The 13,370-nt window shown below is 38.7% G+C and overlaps 2 long non-coding RNA genes across 2 annotated transcripts; both read right to left on the bottom strand.

The window, feature by feature from the left end:
- Positions 1-363: 363 nt before the first annotated feature.
- On the bottom strand, positions 364-1,960 carry LOC122003615. Its single transcript, XR_006118008.1, has 3 exons — positions 1,320-1,960; positions 1,145-1,201; positions 364-643 (listed from the first exon to the last, which is right to left on the bottom strand). It is a non-coding gene; the product is annotated as an uncharacterized LOC122003615 (long non-coding RNA).
- A 5,444-nt stretch (positions 1,961-7,404) lies between these two features.
- LOC122003612 lies at positions 7,405-8,856 on the bottom strand. The gene is made up of 3 exons (XR_006118007.1): positions 8,266-8,856; positions 8,091-8,147; positions 7,405-7,589 (listed from the first exon to the last, which is right to left on the bottom strand). It is a non-coding gene; the product is annotated as an uncharacterized LOC122003612 (long non-coding RNA).
- Positions 8,857-13,370: the final 4,514 nt, after the last annotated feature.

The following is a 13,370-nucleotide window of genomic DNA, read 5'->3' as shown; positions in this document are numbered from 1 at the left end:
AATCCCAAACCTCATAAATACCTCCAACACGGAGTACAATCATCATGATACCTCCACATATCCCACCAAACATACGTATACAACTACACATGTATAATCAACCAATAATCCCAATAACATACAGATACACTACATCAACCCCACATATACAATCAACATGTATCCTCCAATAAAAACATATCGGACACGTGTATAAACCACAGACGTGCAATCAACACACTCCTCCAAAAGTACATAACAAATACGGATATACACACCACATGTAATTGCACGGTCAACCAGATGACTCCTATACACATACCCACCTATGTACAGTCCACATCATATACCCAATCAGCATGATAATACCAGCCACCCGACAATCCCTACAGGACATACTCTACACGTTTAATCACCATAGAGTAGATATCAAGAGTTGAGACTGTACATGAATTAAATGGAACACCTCAAAGATCAAGCATAAGTCTCTAGCAGGAAGTAAACAACCAGATATGATATAAGGTAAAGCAGTCTAATCCATCGGATAGCAACCATGCACTAAGTACAAGAAAATCCACATAGAGGTAAAGGAAGAAATACCCGCCTTAATTTATAGATCGTGTCCGGAAATCCCACGTCGAGACGCTCGTCCCGAATCCAAGTCCTGCGATCACATAATATATTTAGCTACTCACATAATCAACAACAAACTAAACTCAAAACCTAATCCTACGTCGATTAGGTAACTCTGTTTAGTTTCTACCCAATGATCCAAACCAAAGTAGATGAGAGGTTCATCCTTAAACTCTACTCTTTCTAAATCCAACCATAATCCACAATCATCACTAATCAAATCTCCTCATGAATTAATCCAATTCAATTCACATAATTCATCATCAATCAAACACTAATCCAAACTCATCATAAATCCTTCTAAATCTACTAATCAATCCAATACAACTTAATTTAAATTCCTACAATCCATCCCTACCAATCCAAACCAATACAGCAATAAAATCACCTTAATTCTTAATCCACAATAATTCATCCCATCCACATCACACCACTCATAAACCAAAGCAAGCACAAACCCTACCATCATTTAGAAATCTAATATAGCAACATACTACTATGAATCAAAAGTGCATCACTAAAATACACTCACCTTGAGATAGAGCAGCCAATCCAGTACCTCACAGTCCTACCAGCCTTTGTCCGGAAGCTACAAAGAATACACACACACCAATTCTTCCAAGAATTAATCCATAAATCCAATCATATAGCAAAGGATTTGTTAAAACCCTAATTCACAGCACTAACTCACCTCAACAGAATCTTACCTCAATCCAGATGCCCCAACCAATGATTCGTTGTTGGAGAAGAGTGCTGCCGGAAATGTTGGCCGGAGCTAGGGCATGGCTACATCCAGTCTGCCCCAATGATGGAAAGGAAATGGAGGATGCCTAGAAGTGCTTCGGTGCACAGGTACTGCGACGAGGATCCGGAGCTAGGGCTCCGATTCTTGCCCTTGGCCAAGATCAAGCCGTGCTGCGGCGGCGCCTTGGATCAAGAAGAGGGTTGCGGACCTGAAGCTAGGGCTCGGGAAGCAGTGGCCAACATCAGCTCCTCATGGGCGTCCGGCGATCGACTAATCGGAGCAGCATGGCGTCGGCGGCACGGGTTAGGGGAAGAATCGCGAGGAAAAGGGCAGGGAGGATCGCGCCGCCTGGTACCCAAAAGGGGCTTGGCGTTGCTGAGGCACGCAGAGGGGAGGTCACTGCCGGCGATGAACTCGTGGTGGCCGGCGATCGGGCGAGGAGAAGTCGCGGGAGGGGGGCTCGGCAGAAGGAAGCTCGTGCGAGGGGGAGAAGAAATCGGGGAAGGGAATTTAGGGAATCAAAATTTAAACCTAGGTTAAAAGTTAATTAAACCTTATAAATCCTTAATTAACTCCCATTTAAATGGGTATCCCTAACAGGCCTCCTCTGTACCCGGAATCCATCCTCTCAAAACGGATCATATGGACTCCGTTTAAATCCCAAAAATTTTCTAAAAATTTCTGAAAAATTCAATAAGATTTTTCGTCCATTAATATTTATTATTAAATTTTAGGATATCTTACATTCTCCCCCACTAATAAAAAATTTGGTCCCCAAATTTACTGGTCAACTCAGGGATCCTCATCCAAGGTAACTACCAATCAACATACTCATATGCCACTCATCCAAGTATCATAAACAAATCTCCAACTTTAGTATCATAAACATATCTCCATACATGATAGTCCTCCTCCAAGTGACTAGCGACAACTCTGTGAGCTATTAACTCACCCTATTCCCGCTACTCCCACTCTGCAATCTAGCCAACTGCGAGATAAATCAACTACCTCTGAAATCCAAAATCCACTATCATTAGATCCTCCAACATCTGTATAAAGTACTCAAATTATCCATCAATCTGAGGGTGAAAATCTATACTAAAGCGAAACTCCAAATCCAAAATCTGCTGAAATCTCGATCAAACCAAGATGAAAAATCGCAGATCTCCATCCAATACAATACTCAGAGATATAACATAAGATCCGATAATCTCTCTACAGTAAAATCACGCTACTTAATCCAAATAAATCCGTCCTATAAATCGATAGCTAGGGAGCAAAGTCGTCACCCAACAATGATTACCCAAACCAAAATATACTCTCCAAGTCTTGGATAATCCCACAACAAAATCCGTCAAACATGCTCCCAACTTCACTCCAGTATCCAAATCAACAGAGACAATCCTGCTAGTCTCTGATATTCAGCCTCCACGTGCTGACACACTAGACATCAAACTACCAAAATCCGCAATGTCTTCCTTTATATCTTTCCACCAATAGGAATGCTTCAAATTTCTCCATACATCAGAAGTCATCCGAATGTACCGCAAATCCAGGTCAATGTGTTTCCTGCAGTAACTCCTCCGGGAAAAGAAGTGACTCGAAAACACACACAATCTCTCATAAAGATCTATGAATCTCATTCCCATCACACGATAATTCGATATACTAGCATGGGACTGCTCCGCTCATACTATATCGAAACTGCACCAAACCCCAGGTACGATACCGATGTGTAGAGTACAAATCCGTCTACATTAGAAAGCATAACTAAGACAGGTGCAGCTATCTAAACTGATCTCGCAGGCATCTATCCAGGAAAATCACATACCCTTCCTAGACAGTCCGGTCAACTGTATAATGTCGGAGAAACCCTCAATCAAACTCTGGAAATATCCAGCAAAACTAAAGGAACAGCGAGTCTCCGTACAAACTACGACTACTCCCAACTGATAGCAGCCTCTATCTCCTGTGGATCCACCGATATCCTCTACTAAACACAACGTGTCCGAAAAACTCGTAAAAGACAATCACAATACATACTACTAACTTCACATATAGATGTTCCCGTCGAAACATCTCTAGAACTATGCAAAGATAGTGTACGTAATCCACCTCGGACCGAAAATAGATCATAACATCGTCAATGGAGACAATGAAAACTGATCTAAACACCCTAATAATACCTAATACATCGAGTCCATATAAACATCTAGGTCACGGTATGCCTAATTAGTAACACCAATGACTCATAATATCCATACACCAGGCACACCCGACCGTAAGGTCTCCAACAACAAGTCTGTAATATAATCACTCACTACAAATCAACAAAATCCACAAATATTACAGACATACCGCACTCCATGTCACTATCAACATCAAACACCATATCACCACACCTGATCATCAAGTCAAATATCCACTAATCAAAAATCATCCTCAATATAAATCAATCATACCATATCGTCTCCTAAACAAAGATAGAATAAAAAGGAACGCATCCAACCTTCAACACCCACTACCAGCATACTAAATGTATCCAAAAGGTCTGCCAAATCTCGTCATCTCATCCTCTTAGATACTCATATATCCATAGTAAAAGAAGGTCAATCCAAAGTCAAAGGGTCACACCACCTACTGACTAAGAGTCTACCCATCTAGAAGATATCTCCACACTCTCATAACCATCCTATCCCTCGACAAATATCGATAAAAGGTCAAACCCTCTAATATGAGATATAGACTACAAGATCTGGTAAAATGATCACGTGGTCAAGGTCCTAAGCCACCTGATAGAGACAATATTAGCTGAGTCGTCTAACAATTGTCTTGTACCCCATCATACTGTGATTGCTCCACCCTGAGGTTCAGCAACCTCCAGTATCGAGCAATGAACACAAAGATAGAGGAATGCTACAACTAAATAGCTGATCAAAATATCCATCAATCGACGCTCTACCCATCGAGATCATCATCTGAAATCATACCTAGTTACGATCTAACCTCCTAGGTATTACTCCACTAACACCACTTCCTCCGCACCATTGCGGGGTATATATCACTAATTACATCATGGATATCTAATCATATCCAATAGTCTATGAGTCAGGATCTCCCGTGGAACAACGTTAGGCGAGTCGACTATCATCGCCTTAAAATCCATCATGCTAATGAAGAAGTAGAGAACTACTCTCTCTCTGAACACCTCAAGGAAATCACTAAGTGATGACCTGATCTCCAAAAAGCATTCTCTGCTTCTTCCTTCACGTGGTACCGGGTCACGTAAAGGTTAAGTAGCCAACTTCAACTCTCCTACGCCAGTACAAATCATATATCCAAAGGTACTCCTCAACTCATACACCCTAGTAATGGATGTATCTCATAAGTGTTAAGCAGGTAGCTCTACACTTTTCCACACCGTGCGATATCCTATCTGAATGTACCTTCTAAGTCATCCTACCAGGTACAGACAGTCCATAGTCAAAGTCCCCATGGAATCGGATACGACAATCCTCTACAGACTGACTACGCCAACAATGGTATACGGCTAATCAATCATTTCTACTCCGATACAAGTCATGTACCTAAATGTATCTCCCAAATATCTAATCAAGCACAGGTAACCCCAAAGGTCAGAATCTCTAAAAATAGAGTATGACGATACCCTAATAATCGAACTGCTAAATAAATCAATCATCAACTAACTTATCTAATAAGGGTAAATCGATCCTCGTCAAAAGCAACTAAGGTAAAATCGATCCACCACTACCCAAGTCAACGAGGGTAATCTACAAACCTAACCAACAAGAGTAAATCAATACTTTACTAATCCAAACAACGGGAGTACGAAACCAACTAAGATAAGTCAAACCCCAACTGTCCAAGTCAACAAGGGTAATAAGTCAAACCATAACTACACAAGTCAACCAAGTAAATCAATCATCAACAGGAGTAAACCGGTACTCTACTAACTGAGTCAACATGGGTATACAGATATCATCCACCATCTAGCCAATAGTAACCAAGACTAGTATGAGACTCTAACTCTCAACCAACTAGTAGTATGATATGAGGAAATCCGAGATCCTTGATCTCCGGTGGGTCAACCGTGATCGTGATTGACCTACACGAAATGTACAAACAAATGGCAAGTACTAACAAGAGAATACTAACACATCATAACTATCGGAACAACCATGCGTATACTAAAATGTATGATCACAATATCTAAACATACCTCCTATAGCTCGGAGATGTCCTCCTGGTCCCAAACCCGAAAAGTCACATCAAGAAATCAAACGAAATCCAAAACACGAATAATAGGTATCGTACCTACTCGATACCAAAAATCCGTCTAACTCAAAATCCAAAACAAAACAGCATAATGTGCTCGATATTACTAAATTGTCACGCCCCGAAGGGTTCTCGGAAAAATCGGAGAACCTCCCTGTCACGTGACAATCAAGCATCACTACAAACAAAATCATCACCATGCGGGTGGAATATTTATATACACAACCACGCAGTTAAGACCACTCGGCTGAATGAAACAATCACAACCACGCATTATATATAAAGCACCAGCATACCGCAAAAACCAACACAATAAAACGAAACGGAAAGCCCAATACCACAAACAACACATCACAATGGCCAGCTTTATACAACAACCACAACAAAAAACCATAAGATAGCCACATATACACAAATACAATCTAAAAATAAGAAAAGAATATACAAAGAAAACCACAATGATCTTGGATGTGACGTGGGACCGATAGACGGATACTCCGGGCGACACTCCAACCATCTACCAGAACATAAATATATACATGCGGTGGTGAGTATAGGTAACTCAATGGGTAATAGAGAAGATAATGTGGACTATAAATAAGCATGGAGATCACTAAGTATACGATCTCGAGGGAATAAAGACGTGATCATACTATCATAATCAACGATCTAAACATACCGTACGAATAACCGCATATAATCATAACTAACCTCTAAACCGCACAAACCATCACGTAATGGTAAATACATACCCAATCAAATCGACGCAAGGTACAAAGATCAGAACTCACCGGATCCATGACGGATATACCGTGACACATCTGATATAAGCACATTGCGTATACGTATAAAATAAATGGCGATACGTACGCGACGGCAACCAAATGACAATCATATCGCAAACAAACGCAACGTACCACAAACACACGCAACTAGTATCTAGTAGGTACGTGTATGCAATATAACCCCGGACGCACCGCGATCGTGATGCGTCGTACGCCCACGGTCACCCCCACCTCTCAACACCACGACCCTGTGGTAGAGGTTAGGTGCATCGATTACCCTCCACCCACTATATAATGGTCGAGGCGGACATCCGCTAGTAGCTATCAAACTACAAAGATGGGGTCCCCGACTGCTCACAACGCCGGATCTCACTAAACCTCGTGGCCGGGTGGCACGACAGGAAGAGCGCCAACTGCTCCAGCTAATGGTGGCCCAAGGTTATTAAACCAAACCAATGACTCTCTCAACCACAAGGGAGAATTGGTCGTTGACATGAATGATGGCAATGATATATATATATAATCATCATCCATGCAGCATCCCAAACCTCATAAATACCTCCAATATGATAATCATCGTGATACCTCCACATATCCCACCAAACGTATACGATACTGACACTGTATAATCAACCAATAATCCCAGAGCATACGGATACATGGAATGACCCACATATACAATCATCACGATCCTCCAATAAAAACATATCGGACACGTGTATAAACCATAGACATCAACACAACTCCTCCAAAAGTACATAACAAATACGGATATACACACCACGTATAATTGCAGGTCAACCGGATGACTCTATACACATACCCACTATACCCACATCATATACCCAATCGATGATAATACCAACACCGACAATCCCTACGGACATACTCTGCGTTTAATCACCATGTAGGTAGATATCAAGAGTTGAGGCGTCGTGAATTAAATGGAACACCTCAAAGATCAAGCATAAGTCTCTAGCAGGAAGTAAACAACCAGATATGATATAAGGTAAAGCAGTCTAATCCATCGGATAGCAACCATGCACTAAGTACAAGAAAATCCACATAGAGGTAAAGGAAGAAATACCCGCCTTAATTTATAGATCGTGTCCGGAAATCCCACGTCGAGACGCTCGTCCCGAATCCAAGTCCTGCGATCACATAATATATTTAGCTACTCACATAATCAACAACAAACTAAACTCAAAACCTAATCCTACGTCGATTAGGTAACTCTGTTTAGTTTCTACCCAATGATCCGAACCAAAGTAGATGAGAGGTTCATCCTTAAACTCTACTCTTTCTAAATCCAACCATAATCCACAATCATCACTAATCAAATCTCCTCATGAATTAATCCAATTCAATTCACATAATTCATCATCAATCAAACACTAATCCAAACTCATCATAAATCCTTCTAAATCTACTAATCAATCCAATACAACTTAATTTAAATTCCTACAATCCATCCCTACCAATCCAAACCAATACAGCAATAAAATCACCTTAATTCTTAATCCACAATAATTCATCCCATCCACATCACACCACTCATAAACCAAAGCAAGCACAAACCCTACCATCATTTAGAAATCTAATATAGCAACATACTACTATGAATCAAAAGTGCATCACTAAAATACACTCACCTTGAGATAGAGCAGCCAATCCAGTACCTCACAGTCCTACCAGCCTTTGTCCGGAAGCTACAAAGAATACACACACACCAATTCTTCCAAGAATTAATCCATAAATCCAATCATATAGCAAAGGATTTGTTAAAACCCTAATTCACAGCACTAACTCACCTCAACAGAATCTTACCTCAATCCAGATGCCCCAACCAATGATTCGTTGTTGGAGAAGAGTGCTGCCGGAAATGTTGGCCGGAGCTAGGGCATGGCTACATCCAGTCTGCCCCAATGATGGAAAGGAAATGGAGGATGCCTAGAAGTGCTTCGGTGCACAGGTACTGCGACGAGGATCCGGAGCTAGGGCTCCGATTCTTGCCCTTGGCCAAGATCAAGCCGTGCTGCGGCGGCGCCTTGGATCAAGAAGAGGGTTGCGGACCTGAAGCTAGGGCTCGGGAAGCAGTGGCCAACATCAGCTCCTCATGGGCGTCCGGCGATCGACTAATCGGAGCAGCATGGCGTCGGCGGCACGGGTTAGGGGAAGAATCGCGAGGAAAAGGGCAGGGAGGATCGCGCCGCCTGGTACCCAAAAGGGGCTTGGCGTTGCTGAGGCACGCAGAGGGGAGGTCACTGCCGGCGATGAACTCGTGGTGGCCGGCGATCGGGCGAGGAGAAGTCGCGGGAGGGGGGCTCGGCAGAAGGAAGCTCGTGCGAGGGGGAGAAGAAATCGGGGAAGGGAATTTAGGGAATCAAAATTTAAACCTAGGTTAAAAGTTAATTAAACCTTATAAATCCTTAATTAACTCCCATTTAAATGGGTATCCCTAACAGGCCTCCTCTGTACCCGGAATCCATCTTCTCAAAACGGATCATATGGACTCCGTTTAAATCCCAAAAATTTTCTAAAAATTTCTGAAAAATTCAATAAGATTTTTCGTCCATTAATATTTATTATTAAATTTTAGGATATCTTACAAATAATGTCCAGGTGATCACTCACCGCAACTTAGAAGTGTATTCAAAGAATGTTTGTTTGTTGAACCTAAAACTAAATTTGAATCTAACACAAGTTAAACCAAACCTTGAAATTTAATCTAACTCATCTCACAAAATCATATGATCCATTTTATTTGAAAACTTAGATTAGCAAGATAAATAAAGATAAATTAAATCAAAATAAAATATAATTATGATTAATTCTAATTAATCAATGTGATATTCAATAATCATATAGTTTTGCATGAAAATGGAGATCTTAGATTAAGGGAGAGGATACTTATTTAGTTAAATTTCAAATTATAGCAAAATTATTTACTTTTTCTAAAAAATTTCCATTTTCTTAGTATTTTAAAATTATTTTGCCTTAGCTTAGATCGAACCCATAGAAAACACGATCCTATAAATTTAGAAATTGAGCATCTTATAAACATACTAGGTCTATCTTGATTGTGTATTCAAAAACATAGAATGGGGTGAGATGCGTAGGTCTTTTATCTGAACTTTAGATGCTTATGTCAGTATATCAACATAAGTCTGAGCGGAAAATACAATAGTATATTGATCAAATTAAATAATCATTTTTTTAACAAAATTTAGACATTTAAGAACAAATTTTAGATGAGTACATTTAAATTAAGTTTTTTTTTACATTAAATTGTTCGTAACAACTTAATTAAATTTTACATAACTAAAACTTAAATTTTTTAAACAAATTAATGAATTTTTTAATTAGTTTTTAACTCAAATTAATATTTAACTTAAATTAATTTCTTTCTTAACTTAAATTAATTTGTCAACAATTATTTTTTAAATTAAATTAATTTTTAACATAAATAAATTTTAACTTAAATTAATTTTTCAACCATCAATTTTTTACTTAAATTAACTTTTCAACCAATTAATTAATTTATTTCTTACCTTAATTTAATTTTTTAACAATTAATTTTTAACTTAAATTAATTTATTTTTTAACTTAATTAAATTTTTAACTTAAATAAAATTTTCAACAATAAATTTTTAAATCAAATTAATTTTTAACTTAAATTAGCATTTCAACGACATAATTAATTTCTTTCTTAACTTAATTTAATTTTTTGACAATTAATTTTTAACTTAAATTAACTTCTTTCTTAACTTAAATTAATTTTTCAACAATCAATTTTTAACTTAAATCAACAACTTCATTAATTTATTTCTTAACTTAAACTTAAATAAAATTTTCAATAAAATAATTAATTTTTAAACAACATAATTTTCAACTTAAATTAATTTTTCAACAACTCCATTAAATTTTTAACTCAACTTTCAATAATATTAAATTATTTTAAAAAAAAAAACACCACGGGACAAACTAGGGGCCAAACTAGGTGTGGACACCCCTGGTATAGGGTTTTGGGTGCTTAGAAAGGGTCTGGGTGCCCTGCCCTTCCTTTCAGTCCAGTGCTTGGACATAGTCCAAGCGCTTGGACCACCCTATATAAGGGGGTCAGCGGGTGCCTCCTTCTCTCATACCTTTCTCTTTTCACTCTTTTACAAAGGCTTTTAACTGGGCTTTACAGCAAAAGCAAAAAAGGGAAAAAGGAATTTTTTTAAAAAAGTTTTTCTCTTTCGATTCTTAAGTCGTAATGTTGTGGATCAGAATCAGGGAGAAGATCCAATTTCAAAAACAATTACTTAGGATTTTTTTTAAAAATATTCCTAAGGAAACTTTTTTCTCTAAAAAGTTCCTTTTGAAATTATTCCTTAGCAAATTTTTCTTTAAAATTTCTTTTAAATATCTCACTTAGAAAAATCTTCCTTAAGTTCATTTTAATCTTACTTAGCAATTTTTTACACTATTTTGAAAATCTTACATAGAAAAATTAAAACTTTTGAAAACCTCTTCCTAAGTTTGAGATATATAAAGTATTTACTTTCAGCTATTTTTAGTATTACTGTCTAGCATTACTTATCTTGTGCTTGCCCTTATGCTATTTTAGTTTTTGATGAATGCCAAAGAGGGAGGACAAGGGCTAATGTAGAAAAATAATCAAACAAATTTTATTAACTAATTCAAATTTGAAACTAACTTAGTTCATTTGTTTGCTTTCTACATATTATCCATTAATATTATTTTTTCTAACTTTAACTCAGGTTGTCATTGCATCAAAAAGGGAAAGATTATTGGTATAATTTACACTAATGATCTAACTTAGATTTTGATGAATGACAAGTGGATTAAAGTTAGAGTGTTTTGTGAGGTAATTACTTTATCAAGTGTGCAGGAATTGACGGGTCTGAAGGACCCTAACACCAGGCTGAAATCCAGCTAGGTCCGTGATGTTGGTGCAGGTTGCACTAATATTTTGGTTTTGATGTATGACAAATAGGTTAAAGTTAGATGTGTTATTTGTCTAACATTTTTATCAAGTGTGCAGAAGTTGACTGATCTGAATGATCTGACATCAAGCTGAAATTCAGTTGTGTCCATGGGATCCGATAGCTGGTGAGAAGTCTAGATAGGTCCGCAAGGGCATGATATCTAGCGAGAAGTCTAGTTGGGTCCGAGAGACATGACAACCGGCCGAACTCCAATTGGGTCTGCGGATCTGACAACTGGCAAGAAGACCTGGTGGGTTAAAGGTAAGTCAAGCGACTGCAAGTGTTAAGTGGATGTAAGCAACTGGAGGAGAGATCCAGTGAGGACACATTCCTCGTTGAGGGAACTATAGGCATCGGTCCAACTTAGGTCCATTTAGAAAACCTAAGCTAAGACCTTGACTAGATCTTGGTATCGGGGAGACAGGATCTAATTACTACTACTATTTTATTATGTTGTGTTAACTCTGTTTTGCAGGGTAAATATATTTTCTATTGCCTGGACTAACCTTTTTGCAAGAAAGAAGTTGATGAAGAAAATGAGAGTCTGGGCGTCTGGAAGGGATCTAGGCACTCGGGCGATCTGGGTGCCCGGAGTTAGTCCAGGTGCCCGGACCTGAAAACTCACACATAAGCTGATGTCCAGCATGTCGATTGGCTGAGCCACATGGTCCAGACACTCGGAGGGGTTCTAAGCGCCTGAAATTAGCCTATATAAAAGCCTTCGACCAGGAGCTTGAAAACAACTACTACTACAAGTTTCTCTCTTGCATGCTACTCCGAAAAAGCTACGAAGACATTGAAAGGTTGCTTTGAAGGTTGAAGAACGAGAGATCCTTATTTCCTTTCTGTTTTTCGATAATGATTTCAATTCTTGTACTCAAAACATGTAACACTTTAGTCGAACTGATAGTGATTGCCCAACGAAAGCGATCGACAATCGTGGGACTTGGAGTAGGAGTTGTCGACAACTCCGAACCAAGTAAAACTTGGCTTATGTTAGCATTGTCTTTTGTTTCCCTCTCCACTGCATACTTATTTTTAATTCACAATTTCTTGACGAACTCTATTCACCCCTCCTCTAACGTCTTTCTGATCCTATAAGTTGTATAAGAGCAGGTACGCTCTGATTTATTGTAACCACCAATTAGGCAAGGGGGTGATTTTTTTGCTATTAATACTTGTCTTTCAATTTTTTGAGCTTTCTCGATAAAATCTAAACTAGTACAATTATCTTTTTGGATAAATTTTTCATTACAAACTACTTTGATTTAGTGTAACACCAATCGAGCCTTAAAACTCTTATTTTTCTCCCACACTGCTAATCCAAGACCTAGTCTTGGAATTTTTTTCCTTTCCTTCTTTTGTGTGCAGGGTTCATGGCCCAAAACAAGGAATACAACATCGTTCATCCTCCCCTATTTAACGATGATGATTTCTCATACTGGAAAAGGCGGATGGAGGTGTACCTGAAGGCCGACTTCGACCAATAGTTTAGTGTCACCAAAGGATATAAGGCTCTAGTTGACCATAGTACCGACATTCCAATGGACCCAGAAAATTAGAATCCAGAGATGAAGAAAAAGACCCAAATTGACTTCAAGGCCCTCAACACAATCTAGTGCGGGCTAACGAAGGAAGAACTGAACCGCGTCGGCCCACACAAAAATGTGAAGGAGCTATGGGATAAACTTATAGAAATACACGAGGGAACCAACGACACCAAGGTAATAATAAGGGACCTATTTTTAAATAAATTATTTAATATAAAAATACAAGAAGGAGAATCTGCCAGTTAATTACACGCAAGGATAAAGGGCATCCTCAACGAGCTCCATACCATCGGCCATCAAATGGAAAATTGATATTTAATAAGGTATGCTATAAACATGTTCCCTTGAAATGCACTATGGGCATCTATCATGGATGCCTACAAAATCT

Source organism: Zingiber officinale, chromosome 7B (assembly GCF_018446385.1).
Source record: "Zingiber officinale cultivar Zhangliang chromosome 7B, Zo_v1.1, whole genome shotgun sequence".
Lineage (NCBI taxonomy): Eukaryota > Viridiplantae > Streptophyta > Magnoliopsida > Zingiberales > Zingiberaceae > Zingiber > Zingiber officinale.
This window is presented reverse-complemented; position numbering and strand designations above follow the sequence as displayed.